Source organism: Corvus hawaiiensis, chromosome 5 (genome assembly GCF_020740725.1).
Source record: "Corvus hawaiiensis isolate bCorHaw1 chromosome 5, bCorHaw1.pri.cur, whole genome shotgun sequence".
NCBI lineage: Eukaryota > Metazoa > Chordata > Aves > Passeriformes > Corvidae > Corvus > Corvus hawaiiensis.
The window spans coordinates 8,363,869-8,380,408 of record NC_063217.1 but is presented as its reverse complement, the minus strand read 5'-3'; the positions used below and the strand labels follow the sequence as shown (position 1 = coordinate 8,380,408).

The 16,540-nt window shown below is 40.7% G+C and overlaps 1 long non-coding RNA gene across 20 annotated transcripts in view; it reads left to right on the top strand.

Annotated features, from left to right (window-relative positions):
- Positions 1–16,540, top strand: part of LOC125326506 — a 56,793-nt gene that overhangs the window by 33,217 nt on the left and 7,036 nt on the right. The window contains exon 5 of one of the 20 annotated variants that reach the window (XR_007203859.1): positions 10,314–10,630. The exons of the other annotated variants lie outside the window; for them this stretch is intronic. This is a non-coding gene — a long non-coding RNA (uncharacterized LOC125326506). Of the gene's footprint in view, positions 1–10,313; positions 10,631–16,540 lie in introns of those variants that run through there. 20 annotated transcript variants of the gene reach the window in all.

Below are 16,540 nucleotides of genomic sequence, written 5' to 3'. Positions count from 1 at the left end.
GTTGCTCTGTGTCCTCTCGTCATCAGCCAAGCTGTGCTGTGCTACTGAACTACGTTTTTGGAATTGCAAGGAGAGCTCGTCTAGAGGGGGATTGAGGACAAACTCCACAAGCCCTGGGCCAAATGTGTCCCAGGCAGTGCATGCCCATGTCCACAAGGAAGGTGCTGCTGTGTGCGGATGCAGAGGGATCTCAGCTATACTGGGTTTGAGGTGCTGATGTGCTTCTCTGCTTCTGTCACACAGTTTCGGGTTTATTTTGGTGGAAATGAGAGCAGGAATTAGCTTGGCTGCTGCCCAGAAACCTTCCTTAACTCTCTCTGGATGCTTCACCCTGGGAAGTCACAGCTCTGTTTCCAAAGGAGCCCGGCACTCTGGCACATCATTTCTCAGAGGCACAGAGACACGAAGTCGCCTGTGGTTGGAGACACAAGCGAGGCTCCACATGTTTGATGCATCAATGAGGTGACAGCATCCACCAGCTTCTGGATGAGGCTCGGCGGGGCAGAGGAACTGCAGACCTCACACTGGCACTGGCCACACAGTGCCTGTTTGGGGGATACATCTGGTGATTGCATGAGTGTTGAACTGACTGATAATTCACTATTTCCCAGAAAGACAGATGTGCTGGTATAAAACGTCTCGCTCATAGGATGAACACTACCTGTCATTATATTTTATTGAGGGAATGCTGCGGTTTTCCAGCAGCAGTCAATCTAATTTCTGCTATTCCTGCGTGATCACCTCAGAAATCTTTCCCCTGAGTATTATTTCTTATAAGGGATATAGATGCCAGTTCTGATTCAGTGCCCTTAAAGATTCTGCCATTATGGGGGGCTGAGCAAGAGGGATCTTGTGAACTATGATACATATGAGATTTAAGTAGGAAAATACCAAGAACAGTTCTAAACATACTAAACAGTTCTAAAAATACTGAACCAAGAAGACTTAGCAAAACTGCTCATACACTAAAGGGCATTGAATGTCAGGACAGTGTAACATGTATTTTTTTCACCTGCACTCTTTTATCAGATAATTAATAAAGAGCTGTACAGTGTTATTGTCCTCTCCCTCAAATATATGCCCACAATCTCTGCTGACATACAGGTGTTAATCTCAGATTGAAATTATCACTAGCAGTGATGTGAAGATAAATCAAATTACTTTTACTGTGATGTGTTTTGCATATACAGACATGAGGAAGGTCCCTAGAATCCCTCAAAGCATTTTTCTTCTCTCCTGAGCAGTGTTTTAGAATTTACCAGTGCTGTGAAGATACAGAATTAATGAATCATCTAATTTTTTTTCCTCTAATCTTCCTATTAAGTTTGAGAAACACTGGGCTTCACTGTAGAAATTGGTAGCATTTTAAAGCAAGCATAGTCTCTGCAATTTAGAATATTGCTTACACCAAAGTATTACAAGATGAAAGGAACTTCTGGATTTTCCCAGTGGAGATATTTCAGAGATGGTGAAAAGTAACTCATCATTCCATAGCCTTGAAAAGGACAGAGCAGCTCTTAGAGATTTCTAAAGAGGAAACTCTAGATTTAAAAAAAAAGGATTTATATATGTACCAGCAACTTGGTGAGGAAGAAACATATCAGATTTGCAGAAAGGCCATTTGCCTATGACTCTACCATCAGAAGTGCCAGTCTGACAATGCTACTTTTAAATCTGGAGATTTTTGATTAATGGTAAAATCATTATTTTTCCTGCCCAGCCAACATTTTCTGAGGGAAATAGTCAGCATGCACATAGGCAAGCAGGTAAATGAGAACACTAGGAAAGTGAAGTGATCTTGCAGAAAATATTGTACTGCTGCGCTGGGAAATGTGAGACCAGGTCGGGCGAAGAACCCTGTGATGTCTACTGACTGAAATCGCCTTGGTCTCTTACTGAACCAGAGAAGGAATGTGGGAAAGCTGGTTCAAGTCCCTGCTCTCCACAAAATGTCTGTATGGCCCTGGGCAAATCCCCTCTTTGCTCTGTGCTGGTTGTTTACCTACAAGTGGAATCAAAAATACATTTACAACCTCTCCGCACACGAGAGAATAGCTACACTGGATTCTGAGGTACTTAGATAAAGAAGGATAAAAAATTGATTGGTTTTAGACTTATACCAAGACCAGGAAGATATTTTTTTCAGGGCAACACAAACCTTATTTTTGAGGCTATTTAACAAATGAGCTTATCAATTTCTAACAAAGTCAGAGGATGAATTCCCTAAATCAGAAATGGCACTGATTAGAGTCACTGCCTACACAAAGGAAAAAGGCTTTGAGCAGCATGGTGTAGTCAGTCCTAGTCCAAGAGATTTCAATGCAGAAACAGTCCCAGAGACAAAAGGAGACCTTTAATAGTTCTCTAATGACAGGTTTATTCCCTTCAAAAAAAACCAAAACAAACCAAAACCAGCCCACCCCCCCCAAAAAAAACCAGCCAAAAAAACCCCCAACCCCCCCCACCACCAAAAAATACGAGCTGGGAAAAAAATCTTAGAAACCCCCACAATATGTCTAGTTGTAAGCTGAGAGAGCAGAGGTGGAAAAGTCTTTCAGAAAAGTGACGTGGAAAAGTCTTTCAGGAAAGTGAGGAAGAGAATGAAAGTTTAGAGAATGAAAAAATGCTGTGCTGAAGTGTGATATTTCAACATTAACGCCTCTGCCACAAATTAGTTTTGTCATCATTAAGAATTCAGCAAGAGGTTAGAGATGCCCACATGAATTACAACAATGCAGCTACATGAAAGGAGTTGTTTTTTATTATATATTCACCTGAATTTAATTTTCTCCTCTTCTGCAGTTGTCCAGTAGACTGTTCTCTAGGGGAGTGTTTACATTTTGCCTTTGAATGTATAGGAATTCAGTGGAGGCCTTTTTTATTATTATTTTAAAATTAATTTTTAAAAAGAAAACATTTCATGATAAAACACAAGGTTTCCTATGTTCTCCAGTGGTTGTGAGGTCTGCAGCCATTCTGGAATGATAATGATCTCCAGGGACATAATAAACAGTGGTGTTTTTCAGAATAACCGTGTTTTCCTTTACCAGATTCTTCTTTAAGACCAAGTTGTTAATTCAGGAGTTTATTCCCTAGAAATCACACTTGGAAAGATGTTTGTGTCTTTCTATCACTTACATAGCACAGGGTCTTAAGCTGAGGTGGGTGGCAATGAAAACCAAATTAAGTGTATGGATGAACCAACACAACAAGAGATTCTGCATTTTGGGCTCTGTAGTTAATGTCCTCTTAAACATTAATTGCCAGCCCTCATCAGGTGCTAGGCATTCAGTCTTGCTTGGCAAAGATAAAACAAAGCGATAAAGGAAGGTGCCACCACGGCAGCAGCACTCAGATTCTGGAGAACTAAATTCAGTTACCTGAACCTGCCTAAAATGACCTTGGTAGGATGGTGGGGCCAAGCCTACCATAATGTTTAAGGTGTTTAAATTCTCTTTGAAATCTCTGGTGTGGTCTGAGGTCTGTGATCTCATTTGTCATCACTATAGGCTGCTTCCAGACATATGTCTTAACTCCCATTTTTCTCAGGAAAATGGAAATAGCAGGCACTCCCTTCTAGGCAATAAAAAAAAATCTATCTTGACAAGCTGAATAAATAGTGATATCCATGGTTAGTGATAACGAATCGCATTCTGTTAACCCAAAAACGCAGCCTGTGAGAAAAGATACAAGGTAATGGGAAGCAGAAATCTGACATTCTCAAATTCTTTTCTTAGCATCTACATAGAAATCAATCCCTGTAGTTATCAGACAATCAAGTGGATACCATTCCCGATGCTGCAATGCAAAGTAACATGTCAGACAACCCTCCCACTCCTCAGAGCCCACTGTTGAAAGTTTTATTCTGAGTCAGTCTCACAATATTCTGGTGAGGAAGGAAAATACAGTAGATACCTCCATTCTACAGCTGAAGAGCAAAACCACCAGAGACTCAACTCCACCAGAGGAAAGTAGATCTTATGTGCTGTCCAGGTGTCCCTGGAGGAACATTTGTCTAAAATTCAGATTCCTGCCAGTTGTCTGCTGCCTGTGCTAGAGGTGACTTTGGACACCTCAACTCCTCCTTTAGCATGCAGGAAAAAGTTTTTGCATAGATCTAATCCAAAAGTGACTTTTGACTTACTATTAATTAGATGCTTCTTATTAGACCTATTAGAGTTTCACTAATTTTCTTAGACTTGTTCATTACCTTTTCTGAGAAAATGGATTTCACTTAGGGCTTGCAGAACCATGAGTATTTGTGGAATATTTATACAAAAGACCATGAGACCAGTTAGCAAAAGAGGATTTTCTGTTTGCCTGAAATTTTGTACTCAGTGGAAATGACATATTACAAATCAAGTTATTTGGTTAGAAGTGAAACAATCTTTCTAATAAATTGCTACAATTCAGCTTAAATAAAAATTAATTATTCTTTTCTTTCTGATAAGATAATAATTGGAATCCTTTCTACATTTCATAGGGCTTCTTTTATGAGCCATAAGAGGAACAATTTATTTCCCTTCATGATATCTTGCAAATACTTCACAGTTTTTGAAATAGCTCAATGACTTCTTTATTGACATTGTACAGAATTTCTGGAATCTATTAACGTGTTGTTGGACTCTTTTCTCATTTTCACTGTTGTGTACTGAAGCTGAACTGAGAGCAAAGTGTTCATTTAGGTTGGAAATGAAGCAAGGCAAGTTTGTCCAGATATATGAATGACTACTTTTCTCCTAGAGGAAAAAATAGCAGAATAACTGAGTGCTCTGCAGTACTCTTCCTTTATTTCTGGAACTAAACCTGGACTGGAGTGATTTGTGAGGCTCCCACTTTGTCCTGGATTCCAGAAACTGTTTGATCTAGTACCATTTCTAATCTCTCTGGAAGGCAGATGAAAGCCTCAGTAGAGCAAACTCAAGACTTTGGGAAGGTTTGCACATTTATTCAGGAATTTGGTACCTGCCCTCAGCCTGAAATATGAAGGCAGCGAGTGCTTTTCTCATTGAGAGAGGTCAGTTAAACCTGAGCACAGCTCTGAAATTCCAGGGTTCAGCCATTGAGTTTCCTAATAACTTGGTTTTTGTTATTCTTTATGTCTTGCCAGAACCACAGCAGATGAAGAAAGTAAAATTTCATCATCCTAGCAGTCGAGTGAATACAATTTCTGCATTTATCAAGTACCAGATAACTGATACCAAGGCAAACAAACAGGCAAATATGAGTATGTTTCTTTATCTTTCAGCTCCCTCTTTACACATGTCCCCAGGGCAGAAAAATTATGAAAGCTAAAGTGTTCTCACAAGGTTTTCTTTTTAGCTCGATTAATAGCTCTTTAGAGGTCTCCTTCACCGCAGGCTCCTTTGGACACCAATGTTTTGTTGAACTTGCACACCCTTCCTCTGAAACGGAGGTTACTCGATAACCATCCACAACACTCTGTGCATTGATGAACAAGAATGCAGAGCACCAGTGACAGGTTTCTGGAAGTGTATCCTCAGCCAAATCATGAACAAACTTCTGAGTAAATATTCATCAGCCTTTCTCTTTTACAAGCTTCACTTAAAAATCATCTGATATTGTGAAATACTGCATTAAATCTTACAGTTCTGGGCAGAGCCTGATGCCATTGTGGCATTGAACTGTGTCAGGCAAGGCTCGTTTTTCACTCAGCCAGTCTACCCTAGAGCAGGAATGACAGACAGCAGGACTAGACAGAGAGTGGCTGCCTTGAATTTCTACATCAGTAGAAATGCTGATGCTGTACAGAATGTATGACACGTCCTCTGGGCATCAGTTTCGATTGAGAGACAAAGTGGTTTTTATGTTCAAAGGTGCAGCTTTAAAGCCTTTCTTCTTAGGGCCTTTTTCTTACAAGTGCCTCTCTCTTGTAAATCATTTCCACTTCCCCTAGATGAAATTTGTTGTCCTACAGAAGTACCTGCTTAGTGTTTGGGGTGTGGTGTATGTGTGTGGTGTGTGCGGCTGTTTTGCTGAAATCTCCTATGTTTAAAAACAGTGTCCATAAAAAGAACAAGGGTGAAGTTACTTCTAAACTACACACTGTAGTAACAAGTGTAAAACAAGAGCCAAAAGGATGAACAGGTATGGTATGTGAGTGGGAGTGAGTATTAATGATCAATTTTTTGTCACCCTTCTTATTTTCATTACAAGAGACTCTTACAGAAACTTTTAACTTTGTTTTGCTGTGCAGAAAGTAAAGCAGCAGTCCTGAGGGGCCAAATCTTGGAAGCAGTACTGAAAATCCACTGAAGTGGATGGGAGAGGCTTTCCAGAAATAAGAAAGCTGCTGACATGGAGAGGGAGGGAATGATTTGCTGTTTCTGCACATGCCTGATAGAAAAAGGAGGGGCTTAAAGTGCAGAGATCCAGGTTAAATTGTTGTTTCCTCAGTGTTGGTGAAGTCAGTAATCCAGCAAGGCAATGGTATTCTCATTGCTTGCGCACCAAATATTGCGGTCTCCTGTCATTACCTACCTCATAGCAACTATCTCCTTCCAGAGCAGTAAAGTGAAGTGTTTCAGTACCAGCAAAGCAGCTAAAATGTTCCTTTAGGCAGACTGTGAGAGAATACTGAGTTTAAAGAGTTATTGCCTGTTTTGCTGATGCCTGAAGGAAGGCCAGTGAATTCACAGCTACAGACTTGCACCAAACTGCACAAAACTTGTTCTGCCACTTTCAAAAAACTCCTGATTTCTCAGCACCATTCTTCCAGATTTGCCTTGCTCCACTTCAATCTCTGACAGTTCCCTTTAGTTCTTTGCTGTTCCTCCTTTTTTTCTCACTGATCTTTCTCTGACTGCCTGTAATTTTAACTCTTGAACTGACTGCTCAACCGTATCCCACAGAATTTGACTGCACAGTAGTTTGCACCTCACCCCTTAAGCAAAACTGCAAACACAACAATATGGCATTTTCTTCAGGGGAAAAAAAAATGAAAAAAATAGTCTTTTTTAGTTTCCTTTGGAGAAAACTTAAACTGAACAGGCCCTTGCAGTTGGAGGAGATGTTCTCCAGCAAAGTCATGCACTCTTAGACCATACCAGTGTTGCAGTGGTGCAGGTCCCTGAACCAAGACCTGGGAACAGGGTCTCTGGATTGGGAACCCACAGGAGTTGGCAATGCCTGGCTTACCCTACTGCCACTGAGCTGGAGAGCCTCGAGGACCATGAGAGCATAGGAATAGGTCTCTTTTTGGCAATCACTGGTTGCATTGGCTCCTTGACACTATTGGTAGCTGAGGTGTAAGGAGAGAACAGCTCGTCACATGGCAGTACCAGAGCTGAGGAAGAAAAAACACTACACAGAGTATTAAAGTCTCCTTTGACTGGTTTGTTGTTTTTTTGGTTTTTTTCCTGGAGAAAATTGCTCACAGGCATAGGAAAGCTAATGGCAGCAGACCCCGAGATGGCATCTGGGCCAATCCCTTGAACACCCCTCCGACCTTCATCAGGCTTTAATTCAGGGAAAAGAAACTTCTCCAGACATACCTACCTAACTGTGAGCCAGTACAGTGGAGGTCATAAATAAAAACAAATAATTTATAGAAACATTAAAAGAGCTGCTTTAAAAGATACCAACTACTTTCAATAATTCAATTAATAGCTGCAGTGGCAATATCCCTGCATAAAGGCATTTTTTAATGTTAGTAATGGCCAGTGCAAGGAATTAATGCAGGTACTAAATATCTTTATTTAGAGAGGTGAAACAGCCAATTCTAAAATGAGCACTGCTACATAGATTGTGAAAAAAATCTGCTGTGGGAAGGAAGCACAAAATTGCATCCTGAAAATGAGAAGCACTCTGCAGGAGAAATTCATGGTAATGTAAACTGGAAATTTTCTTCAGTGAATCACTTAAAATGAAACTGCTCCCTTCTCCTTATTCTTCTCAAGCTGCTGACATGCATAAAAATGTGTGTTTGACCAGCAGCTTATTTGGAATGTTTTCTCCTTCCTTAATGAAAATGTGTTATTTCTCTAAACAATATGCCACTCAATACCAACAGAAGTCTCTGTAGCAGATAGGACAAGGATACAAGGCTTCAACCTGTGCCAGGGTTAGGATCTAGGAAGAAACCCCTGGTAGACTCAAGTATTTACTTATTTAGTGATTCTTTCCAAGGTCATATTTTTAAGCTGTAGTGGAAACCATCCTGAAGAGTAAACTGAGTGACTGGGAAGTTGAAGCACAGAAGCTTGCTGTGACTGAGTTAGAAATGCTCTCTTTAAACAGTGGCCCCCACTGAAGAATTGAACTTAAGTGCCTCAGCACAGTAAAGCCTATGTGTTGTCTTTGGGAAGCATTTTCAGCTTAATAGGGACGAAGTTTCCTTTATGCCTGATGCAGCAGCACATTTCGTTTCACGAATTTCCTTTTCCACCCATTTAAGCAATTAACTTGGAATGAATGAGATGCCAGATGAATATTACTGCCTGAAGAATCAATAGCTGGTTCTGAGGTGGCTCTGGAGAAAAGAGAGGTCTATATTAGCCAGCTGTGCACTTTGACATCTTGCCAAAGCCACAGCACCTCAGCAGTTACCTCAGGAGCACTGTACCCACAAGTCTGTGTGCCCCATTTCAGCAGCAATTTGTGCCCTTTTATTTCCCTCCTGCTCTGGTTCACGGGCAAGGAACAGTGACCTTTTGGGTGAAAGAGCAGAGCAGAGGCTTTGCAGGTTGCCCCAGGGACGTGCAGAGTACATCCCAGGTGTGGGCAGGCAGCATAAGGGAAGATGGTGTTAATTACTCCCAGTGCCACCACAGAGTTTACAAGTCCTAGTAACAACTTCTTACCTGGTAAAGCTGACCCATGTGGAGTAAACAAACCACTTTGCTGCTTCCCACAGCTGGTATGAAAAGGAAAGTGATGAAAATTCCATTGTGGGTAGATAGAAACAGGCTGTCCCTTCGGATAACACAGGTGCACTTACAGATGCCTTGTTCAGCTCCCTGTCCTCATGTGGATCAACTTCTGGTCCAATGAGTTGGCCCCTGAAGAGACGTGAACAGTGGTCCCCCTACCTGGTGCCTTCAAGCAATCATGGTGGGCAGAACTGAACAAGGAATGATGTTTTGGTGCTGACAGCTCACTAAGCATGTCTAAAATATGCTGATGAAAACAAGTGTAGAAAATTGTTGGACCTGATAAAGCAGTTCTTAAGCACAGAGCTGGAAACTCTTCTGAATCATCCTTCACCTGGAGGATAATATCTTAAAGGAAAAATATTTTCCATTTGTAGGATATTCACTTCTGGAGATGCCTGACCTGGAAAGACAGGATCAGGTTAAACATGAGGCACACGGAACAAGGGGCTTCACTCCAAGGCACTGTTCCCAACCAGGCAATAAGGGACAGATTGGAATGAGGAGCTTACTCACCGCCTGAATATTTGCCAGTGCATAGTTAAGGCCATGAGAGGCTGTGACAGAACAATGAACCTCCCCATGCAATCTGCTGAGGTTGTTTTCAGCACAGGTCAGCACTTTCAGGCTGAAGTTTGAAGTGTGGGTTCTTTCTTGTTTCTTGCAAGACATTTGCTCCCCTGCCTCAGGACGCAGGTACTTATCACTGTGGTTATGTGATTTGCATGAGCAAAGCCTTGTACTCACAGGAAAAGGGATCCTGTGCACTTCTGACAGTCCACCTTAGGCAATAGGAACATCCCCCTTCCAGGCTGAAGAATATCACCCTGTCCTTAAAAACCCTAGGCAAGGTGGTGGATCGGGTAAAGAAGAGGGAAATGTGCAGTGGGCCTTGGCTGTGGTGATTGCCTGTGATGGCGCAGCTGCATGGTGCTCCAAAGCAGCCTAGGATGTACATCCCTGTGAAAATTTATGCAGATCCCTGTCCCTTTGGGGAAGAAAGTGGGGAAAATACCACTAGAAATGCTTTCTCTGCAGCCCTCTTGAATGAGGACTAAGTTGTGGTGAAATGGGTGGCTTTTTGAGCCTAGGGCTTTTGGATGTATCAACTTTCCTGCGATGGTTCTTTAAACCAGAGCACGGCAATAAAAAGGGGAATTGTGCACATTTCATTTTAAGCATAAATCTATTTTTTCACTGGCTTCTTATTTTGACCCTGTAGTTTTGGCCGTCTGTCAGAAAGCACCACATCCGATCCTACTAATTCCTTTCTTTAGGTCCTTCCTGTCAGAGAGCTGATGTGGTTTTGGTGAATTCCTGCACAAATTCACTTCATACAGTTTGACCCTCTGGTATTAACAATAAGTTTCCTCCTAACAAGGAAACCAACAGCGTTACAAACGTGCTTTCATTTACACACAGGTATGCTGACACCTAGAAGTCTGGATTTTGGTTCCTACACAAAAGCAGTTCTGGTTCTTGGAGGTGTTGGGAGCACGGGCTCCTATGGCAAGGCTTGACTTCAGGCACAGAAGACTGAAAAAGTTGGCATAATAATGTTTCATCATAGCAAGTGACAGCCCTGAAACTCCATGGAAATAACATTAAAGTTCTTGTTTCTTAAAGTTCTTGCTTCCTTCATGTAGAGTTTTTCTTCTGGTACTGTCAGAAATACCCTTAGTCTGGACTGAATTCTTTTCCTTCCTGAGGTTCAGACTTTTTTTTTGGTTGGTTGGTTGGGTTGGTTTTTTTGTTTGCTTCTTTATTTGGGTTTGTTGTTGTTGTTGTTGTAGTTTTTTGTTGTATTTTTGTTTTCTGCTGAAGGGAACTATTCCAGCACTAGAACTGAATAAAACACAAGTGTGCCAGATTGGCATCAGTTTTGTTTTAAGAAACACTTCAGTTATGCTTAATTTTATGGTTTTTGCTTTGTCACTGTGTTTTCTCAAATGCTACAGAGCTGTATGCATTTTAAATGAGCACTAAAGCAAAGTGATCCAACAAGGATTTACAGACGTGTTTATGACGGAAGCAATGTTGTAAAATCAGGACTGGCACAGCACGGAGCAATATCTGAGTTGTACTGGATATGAAGATTCTCCCCCACTCCCTCAGCCTATAAACTGTTGCTGCCATATCACTTCTGAATTAACTCATCTTGCCAGCTCAGGTGTTTAGAAGTTGAAACTGGTAGATCTTAGGTCAAAGTATCTTTTGGATCAAAGTATAAAATATATGCTAACCAATTTTTTCATATCCATAGGAAAAGCAGGTGGATGCATTGTTATTAAGACATGGATTTTAAGAACCAATCTGAGATGCACAAAACAGAGAAGTATTAGAAAGGGAATGAAATGTCTGGCAGTGTGAGGGCAGGTGCCATACCTTCAGCTCTCCTTTGCAGATGAGAGCCCTTCCACCTCCAGTCTGGTCCCTAACATGCAGAAGTGCTGATTTTGTTCCCAGTGATGTTTGCAAATATGTGTGCACATTTCTAATGCATGATCAGTGTTGGTTTTTAACTTTTTTCCTGCAGACCACTGCTAATTGGATCCTTTCTCTGGTAGAAATATCAGGTGACACCACTCTTTCTGCCAAGGAATCTTGTTATAAAGGAATGTGTCCTGGGTTGCAGTGTATTCTATTACCATCCTCAGGAGCCGTTGAAACCAGGTGGGGCAGTGTTTCCTTGCCTCCTCCCCCCAGACTATCTTTCTGTTAATTGCCCATCATTGTCCTGCCACATGACTCAGAGATAACTCCCTCCGGACTATCTCCTGTTAATGAGCCTAATCAACACTTGGCCTCATGACTCGTTACCCCATTGTGAGATGCTCCGCCCAGAGGGAGGAACCAAGCATCCCATCGTGGATATAATCTGAGGCTGAACACCAGAGACACGGGCTTCCCACTGGATTTCCAGAGGACAGGAGTTACACAGCCACCATTGGACTTCCTGAGGAAGAGCAGACTGTTTTACTACAGGATCACTGCTTCGGAGGACTGCAGCCACCATTCTACCAGACTGCTACCACCACCCTGCCTAACAGGGTGTCAGGTTGTACCTTGACTCTGTCAGTTTGACAGTGTTTTCTTTTACCTTTTTTTTTTTTTCCCCTTTTCTTTAATTTCCATTAAATTGTTATTCTGACTTAGTGCCTCCCACTGGTTTGTTTTCAAACTAGTGCAGAATGATTTTCAAAATTGGCTCTGACACTGAAGAGGTATCATGGAGGAGAAATATTTTAATTCATGAACAGACATGGAATTCTATTTCCCTAGCATGGAGGTAATCCATACATGTTACATGATTCAAATTGTGAGGCAATGGCATTCACAAAATATTTAAAAATTAAGAATTCATTTTTGGCACTCCCAAATACTCTGTAAGTTTTTCTAAAATCTCAGAACTAGTATTGGAAATTGGAGATCTGTAAATTAACTTCCCTCATCCCCTTTTTTTGAGAAAGGACTTCTGGACTCACCTTATTCTAAACATAAACGATACTCTGTTTCTGGTACAGATGATAGCTTTAGAAAGGTTTTATTAAATAATAAAATGTACAGTCCATTTCTACCAGTTGTGTGAAACAAAATTTGTTTTAGAAATGTGTAGGTTGATTAACATCTGTGCTAATATGGAATAAACATGAAATTTTAGCCAAGAATGTGAAAAGCAAATGTTCACATATGTATTTCCAATCTTTTCTGAAACTTATTGTCTCCTAGTGGCCATTATTTTATGTCTCATGGCTCCTATTGCCTCTTCCGACCCAATAGATCTGAATATCGTCACTCAACAGAGCCAACACCTTGCTGAAGAACCTAAATTTTCACATCAGAGCTTGTGCTCCTAAAGCACTTAATAAAACTCAGCTGAAATATAAATCCAGATTTTGGACAGATGGCTGCTTCACATTAAAGTTTATTTTCCAGGATTTTGCTGTATACTTTCCATGGATACTCAAAAGAGTAATTTCTTGATATTAGGATGTTAGCCCATCAGTAATCTTCAGAGTTTCCATCTCACTTGCCAAACTCTATGAATCCATTAGCCTCCTGTTGACCTATGTTTGTGAACATTGCAGGGTGAATTTCATCACATGGCTGGGATTTATTATCCCATGAGATGCCAGTAGTAGTCTTTGAATTGTCCCATTTTAAAGCTACAAGGTTCACTGACACTGAGAATAAACTGGGATGAAAAACCTTATTGTAGGTTTATGGGACGGCCGGACGTAAACGGTGACGGAGAGATCTCTATAGGCAGGTCTTGGGACACATGGGGTTTATTGTAAAAGGCTTGGGTATAGGGGCACTGCTCAGAGCTGCCAGACTCAGCTCTGAGCAGGCCCAAGAAAGCAAGAGAGTAAGCGGGTGAGAGAGAGAGAGTGTAAGAGCAAGAGCAAGAGTAGAAGTGGAAGAAGTAGTAAGGAATGTCTGAAGTCCTGGTTACAATACAATAAATCATCTTCTGTACTGAATATTCTAATTGTCACTAACCAATCTAATACAAGATACAAATCCTATAGCATTTACATACAGCCTATAAGAGTTCTTATATTACCATAGAGTGTTACATCTTAACTTCTAAAAACTACTCTTTGGACCCCTTCTGCTGAGCTAGTAGGGTCTGCTCTGACCCTTGGACCTGCTTGCAAGCAGAGGGTATTGTTCCATCAAGAGGGGATTACCTTCAGTTGGCCATACCATTGTTTTCCAGTTGTTCAGTAACTAAGACCTGGTATTTCAAAAGTGGCTTTCATTTCGATGTTGCCTGTAGTTTTCATATTCCCAAAATCTTTTGTCAGGCAATCATATTTATAAGGCTTTCCTGTTTCATCTTCCCCAACACCTTATGTCATGTCTTCACAGCTCCCGAGAAATGTGTCCGTTCCCAAGTCATTTGACATCCAGATTTCTGGCCAGGGTGCTTTTGAAAGGAACTTTTTTTTCTTCATTTGAAAATGCAGGTTTGTGAGATTTTAAATTTTCAGTGTAAGGTCCAGGTACACTTTTCTCCAGGTGTACTGACTGAATGGCAAGACCAGTCCCTGCCTCCTGATCACATTGCAGCACTGCCAATTACACAAAAGCAAAGACCTCACTTGAAATGACAGAGAGCCAGCCCTTCAATATGCCTAATTCAGATCAAAGTATTAAACCTAGATAATCTGTGTATCAAGTGCCCATCAGGCTATTAATCCTTCCTGTTGAAGATACTGCTGAACATTTATTGAGTGGAGAGATACAGGTGATGGGACCCAGAAAAAACAGAAAAAAATGAAATAATTTTTTTCAGCCCCAAATACTGCTGACTCTTGCTCCACTGCTCCAACCTTGGGCCATATTGCCCTTGTCTGAACATCTCTCTACATGGCATTTAGAAAAAGAATGTATTCAGATATTCTGTTTATTTATTTATATGGTGATGTGGTCTTGTGGTACTCTCTGGAGGCACAGACAGCAGTGTGTGGGCCTGAGGAATCCTGTTCTGAGATTGACATCTCTGCATAGATTTCTATTCAAACCTGCTGAGACCTTACCTGGATTTTAGAGGACTTGTCAGAAGCAGAGATAAATGTCAACATAAGATTCATCAGCAATTCAAGTCCTTGCAGGTAGATGAGTAACTGAAGGAACTCAAGTAAAAGCAACAAAAATGTAAAGATAGATTGACAAGTTAAGAAAAGAATTAGAAAAGCTGCATTGGCTGGGAGACAACTGGTGAGGGACATGCTTGTTCCAGTTCCTTAGAGGCATGAAGCACCAGCTAGCAAAAAAGACTATTTGAAGATGAAAGAATTGTGAGGATTCTTTCTTACTGACAGCTCAGATCAAATGCATACTATCTATCAAAATACAGTATATAGAGACCAAAGAAACAAACTATGGGAGAGCTAAGCAACAGAGTAAGAGAGGCTGTTAGAAGAAAGAAGAAGTATTCCTGAAAAAGGCAAAGATGTGTTCAGCTGAGAAAAAAGAGGTGAACAATTTTCAGCAGATTAAATATAGAGGGTCATGAGGGACTAGAAGAAATTGCCCAGAGAAGTTGTGGATGCCCCATCCCTGGAAGTGTTCAAGGCCAGGTTGGATGGGGCTTTAAGCAACCTGCTGTAGTGGAAGATGTCCCTGCTCAAGGCAGGAGGGTGGAACTAGGTGATCTTTAAGGCCCCTTCCAAACCAAACTATTCTGTGATTCCATGATTCTATGAAATATGCAGATTCAAAAAGACAAATCTAAAAATATGTTTGGAATCACCTTAAAAAAAGGCATAAAAACGGAACAATATTAAATTACCTAACTATATTATGAATGCCTTGCAAAGATTTTGCAGATCAGTCGACAGTGAAGTTGTGAAAGTAGCAGCGAGAAAAGGCAACAACATAAAAGAGAAATGAGTTTTTATTTTCCATATTTATTCATCATGAGGCCTTAATGTAGACTTTGTCTGCCTCAACTCCAAGGACAAAGAAGAAATATCAGACGAAACAGATTGTCAGCATCCCATATTGTTCATTAAATGGGTTCTAAAGAAAAGCAAGTTGGAAATAATGGATCTTCTGGCTGTAGAGTGTGACCTCTCATTAAACCTGCCTTTTAATAAAATTCTTCAAGTAGAAACACATAAATTTGGGTTGATAGCAAGTTGGTAGAGCTTATAACAAGGAATAAGATCATGACACATGAGAAGATAACATTTATTAATTTATGTGGGAATAATCCAAACAGCTCCCGTGACAGACAGAGAAACCCACTGTGGTCTTTAAAGGATTCAGTGAGCACATAGACAAGGGAGAATCGGTTGACAAAGTCTAACTGGATTTCTTAAACATAATCAACAAAGCCCTTCAGCAAACCCTGTTAGAGAACCTGCTGTGAGATAGGTAAGACCTTAATGTGCATATCTGGGTAAAAGAGAGGAAGCAATAAGTAGGAAATAATGGTCAGTTCCTGAATGCTTGCTGGGGTCTTTCCAAGTAACGTCTGTTTGTGTTTGAGCTGTGCAATATATACATGTTTGTATATATAAATGAGCCCCATGTCTTGTGCAAACACAGAACTTGCTCACCAGCCTAGAGAGGACTGCTCAGGGTAAAAATGAAAGTTCACTATGAAGCAATAAATCAGCTTCACAATACTGATGAAAAAATGCCAGATGGAATTTAGCATTGATAAATCAGAGGTGAGACACCTAAGGAAAAAAGCCCTCTCAATTAATATGCATAAGGACAGGCTTTTCAGATATGCTTTTAGCCATTACCCTTTAGGAAAGAGACCTTGGAAGGATGGCAGACAGTTCTATAAAAAGCAACTTGATGTTCTGTAGTAGACAAAAAAATCTCCTCTGTTTGAATTTAAGAGTTACTTGGAGAGGAGAACAAAAAAGAAAAAGTTCTTATGCCGCTTTGTAAATCTATGGCATGAACACATCTCCAGTTGTGTGCACCAGTCAAGACTCTTCAGCTCTATGTGGTAAAACTTCTACTGTAGTTGCAAGTGGATGTAGACAAACGAGACCTGTAAATGGACATCTCTTATTAGACCAGGTAGTATAATAAAAACAAAAACAAAACATACAATCAAGCACAAAAACTCTCTCCAGATCTAAACCAAAAAAGCATCAAAGGAGTGGTCTTACCCAAAA